We start from the raw sequence: 4,852 nt of genomic DNA, 5'->3' as shown, positions 1-4,852 counted from the left end.
AATTATAAACCCCAGTGACAGGATTTGCACATTATATACTTCCACTCTGTACCCCAGATTCCTCAGTGATATCCTCAAGTGAGCCAGTGGTTTCTACTTCATTTATAAACCGACTTCTGACACATGTACTTTTTTCTAAAGGGACCAAACCCACTCTCCCAAACACATTTCAGAACACAAGCAGGCAAGCCTTAACAAACAGTAATAATTTAGACATATATAGAACTCTCTAGAATCTATAGTATGCCTATGCATTCCTTATACAATCTTTCACATAATGGCTCACAATAATCAGGTGTGGTAGGCATCATCACTCTCAATTTACAGAGAGGAAATTTGAGGCTCAGAGAGATTATGTAATGTGCCCAAGGTCATACAGTAGAGCCTGGTCTCAAAAGGGTAGATGTTTCTATTCTGACTCAAATATGTGAAAGTTCTCCCTCTTGCCCACCTATTCTGCAGTCTTTGGTGACCTTACTGCCTTCATTCAGTGACAAGCAGGCACATGGATGCCTAGAGGCAATCCCTAAATTTTGGGATTTCTGCCACTTCATGGAGTCACCACAGATCTGAGATCTAGTCCTCAGGACATCAATTTTTATCAATTCACTAAAAGGTGAAGAGACTGGGGAGAGAAAGTCACACTGACTAAACAAGTAACTAAGTGATAAATCTAAATGTTAATTTCTTAATTAATATACTAATATTAGCAATAAAATAATATGCTAATACTAATTCCTTGATATACTGAGAAATCAAACTGCTCAGAGAGCTAGAATGTTAAGTGGGAAGTCCTTACTAAGGTGTTAGGTGGGTAGGCTTGATTTGAATAACCAACACAGGACACTTAGAAATACTTTGTCCCCTGAACAGAACTGACATGCTCTGACATATTTTCATCTTTTGATTGCTCTCCTAGATTGCAGACTCTTCTCTTTTTAGTTATGACAACTATATTGGATGGATCATAATGAACTTTACTAGATTATAGTTAATTATAGTTTTCATTCCTTGGAAGAAATTTAGAAAACACCACAAATGCATACCCAGCATATTTTCTAATCATCACCAAGGGAGATTTTTAAAAGTTTTTTATTATGGCAACTCCCAAACATACAGAGAGCAAGAGGGACTCCCCATGTACCCATATCCCGGCTTCAACATTGATCAACAACCTGCAGCTTTCTTTCATCTATCCTACCTGCCCCCCAACTTGCATATAATCTTACTCTAAACTATTTTAAAGTAAATCTCCAAATCTTATTTTTCAATTCAGACGCTGTACCCTGTTTGAAATTCACTCTCTGAACTGAGGATGAGTACAAATGCCCAACGCACCAAGACATGTGATGTGAAATGAGATTTGCTGTTTATCAGATACTCTGGGGGGAGATTTTCAAAACCAAACCCCTGGGCCTTACACCAGACCTATGAATCAGGTGTCTGGGAGTGGGAACCAGGCATCTGGCCATGCCAAAAGTATTCCAGGCTATTTAATTGTGACTTTTTCAGAGGCCAGAATTTGTAAGTCACCACTGGAAAGTAGTTAGTCAGTGTTAGAGCTACTGTCCCCTTCTATGCTCCAGAGTCTGCTCCAGGGTCACATTAGCTTCAACTTTAGGGATAAAGATGGGCCCAACCTCAGGGCCCAATGTGGATCCCTGAGGAGGGACTAATGGTCTACCTAGCTTTGGGAGGGCTGTTGGTAGGCTCTGCTTTGGACCTAGGCTTGGGGTAGGGGTGGATTTAAATGGAATGGCATGGTTTAAAAGTGAAGAGTGTGAGGGATGGAAAGGATGGGGTCAAGAGGCTGTCTTGGAGCCCCTGTCATGGAGGGTGGGGTGGGCATCAGGCTTTAAGGTGCTCCTAAGTGAAGATACCAGTTAGGCTTTGAAGACAGGGAAGTAGAGGAATCACACAGAACTGTTAGAATGCACATCTCACATTGTATATGAATGCCCCATACCCTGTTAGTGTGCAGTCCTAGGTCATGGGAGATGATTCCATGGAGAAAAAGAAGGATATTAAACAGCTGAAAGGGTGGTAGGTCAAGACCTGACTGAGCTTTCAGAAGGTGCCCCTAGGTATGTATAGAGCAGTGTTGGTAGGGGCATGGCTCTTTTTTCTCTTTCCCTCCACCTGCCCTCAATAACTTGATGGTGTTGAGCTTTGTCTGAACCCCATGCTTCTGGAAAGCAGCTACAGTCAAGATATTCCCCCCAACCCTTTTGTGCCCCCACCCACACACCCCATTTTGAATTCTAAGAAACAGCTGACCTTAAAAGAGTATTCCAAGATAAGACCCACTTCTACCTTTCCTCAATGACTCAGATAAGACCCTCCATCTTTCCTTACAATGACTCTGTTGTTGACCTGCCTCCATACCAGGCCACCTTCCTTTTCTTTGATACATTCCTCATTAATGAGCATTCTCCCTATTGGAAGAATCTGAACAAAATCATTAAATTTATTGTCCTGTGCATTTTGTCTTTCACATGCTCTCTTTTGTTCTCCCTTTCTTCATCATAATGAATTTTACAATGAGAGATATGCTGAGATAATATATTGAAAATCCAGTTGATAGGTTGCATTACGGTATGAGTGTACTAATGCCTCTGAACTGAATACTTAAAATGGTAAACTTAAAATAATGGATATTTTACCACACTAAAAATTTCCAGCTGACCTACAAATACAATGAAAATTATTTTATTCAAAACAATTAGGACCCCTACTACGTGCTGGATGATGGGTTAGGGTGAGGGGGAAGTAGGTGGGGCCTAAGATACGAAATGAGTAAGACCTGCTTCCTGTGGTCCAGGAGCTCCCAGCCTTGTTGGGGAGACAAATACATAATCGGCTAATTGAGCTACATGATTCAGGGTGACATATTGTAATAGATATGTGCACCGCCCGATTTAAGCCAGGTTGTGAAAGGCCTTGAATGCTACACTAAGGAGTTTGGATTTTAAAGCAAGGGTGTGACAACGAATAGATTCATTGCAATACCTAATGTCTTATCACCAAACATCTGCTCTGTGGAGTGTGTAGAAGATCAATGACCGCAACAGCTTTAATTTTTAAAGTAGATTCCCTATACAGCAAGCTTTCATCCATGTTTCTCTTATTAAACATATTTCTGCTCAAGAAAGAAAGAGTCAACTTGGTTAAGTCTGTTGGCAAGCGCTCTGTAAGAAATATGCTTGGGGCACATTGAATGCTTAGAGTGGGGCACCTGCCTGAAGGAGTCAAGGGAGGCCTCCAGGAGGAATGGGCTGGGGAAAAGAAGAGGGAAGAGGTGACGCTGGACCATAGAGGTGAAGGGAGGGACCTGTGGGCAATAAAGCCAGAGGAGGGTCAGGGCCAATGGCAGGGGACTTTGTGTGTCAGGATAAGGGCCCTGAATCTTTTCTCCACAGGTGATGGTTAGCCAAAAAGGGCTCTATTAATAATAATGATGATAATAATATAGTGTTTACTATGTGCCAGGCACTACTGTAAGAGCCTTATCAATTTCGACTTATTTTACCTTATTTTAACTTAGGAAATAGCATGGTAGACGGTTTAGATAAGTTGGGTAGCCATGTGGATGATGGTGGCCAGGAACACAATACTAGGGACACATGTTGTGGTTCCAGAGAAATTGCAGAATGGACAGGATGCAATGGCTTTGCAAAATAGAAATAAAGACATCAAGACTTGATTCATTATTGGTTGCATGGTGAGGAAAAGGTAAAACGGGGATGACTCACTTTTTTTGGCTTTGGGAACTGGGTATGTATATTATTGTGCTTACCCAGGTGAAGGATTGATTACTCTGTTCTATTTCTTTTTTTTTAAGATTTTATTTATTTATTTTTGAGAGATGGGGAAGAAGGAAGAAAGAGAGGGAGTGAAACATCAATGTATGGTTGCCTCTAGCACACCCCATACTGGGGATATAGCCTGCAACCCAGGCCCTGACTGGGACTCAAACCAGGAATGCTTTGGTTTGCAAGACTGCACTCAATCCACTGAGCTACACCAGCCAGGGCCTCTGTTCCATTTCTTAGAGGACTTGCTTAAGTCTTCTAGTACCTCCTACTCACTCCTGGGTTATTTAAAAGTGAGTTGTTCAATTTTCAAATATTTGGGATTTCTCCTAAATATTTTTGTTATTGATTTCTAGTCAAATTCCATCACAATAGAACATCATTTATGTACTTTCAATTCTTTTAAATTTGTGAAGGTTTTGTGTGTGGGTGGTGGTGGCGGCAGGGGGAGTTTGCTGTTTGTTGACCCAAACTATCTTGGCAAATGTTTCTTTTGCACTTGAAGAGGACATGTTTTCTGCTGTTGTCGGGTGAAGTTTCTATTAAGGTCATCAGGTCCAGTTGTTTGATAGTGCTGTTCAAGTGTTTTATAAATCTGCTAATTTTCCTGACAATTTTCCAGCTACTTCCATTGTGTAATTTCTCTTCTCTATTTCTCCTTTCAGTTCTATATCCTCCCGATAGTTTCGCAGTCAGGAGGGTACTATGGCAGAGAGGTTAAAACGTTTGCGTGGGGCAGGAAGAAACATTTAAATTTAATCTGGATAAGAGAAGAAACATTTTATCTCTTTAAATTTTCTTCAGATTGCAAAGACAAAATGAAAATCACTACATACACCAGTATGCCTAGCGGAACTCAGGACAAAAGCAAATACGGGAGTCCAGGCACTTGGCCACGCCCCCTTCCTGGGTTGGCAAGGCAACTGATATCAAGCCAGCCAATCAATAAGATACTCACCTGCGGCGCCGGAGAATTGACCAGAGCCAATGGGACGCGGAGCAGATGGTTCCATGGGCCAATGGCTTGTGAGGCAGGGCGG

The sequence above is a fragment of the Phyllostomus hastatus genome, unplaced genomic scaffold (assembly GCF_019186645.2).
Source record: "Phyllostomus hastatus isolate PE091 unplaced genomic scaffold, TTU_PhHast_1.1 phas_scaffold_78, whole genome shotgun sequence".
Taxonomy (NCBI): Eukaryota; Metazoa; Chordata; class Mammalia; order Chiroptera; family Phyllostomidae; genus Phyllostomus; species Phyllostomus hastatus.
The sequence above is the reverse complement of the archived record's forward strand: the minus strand, read 5'-3'. Positions refer to the sequence as shown.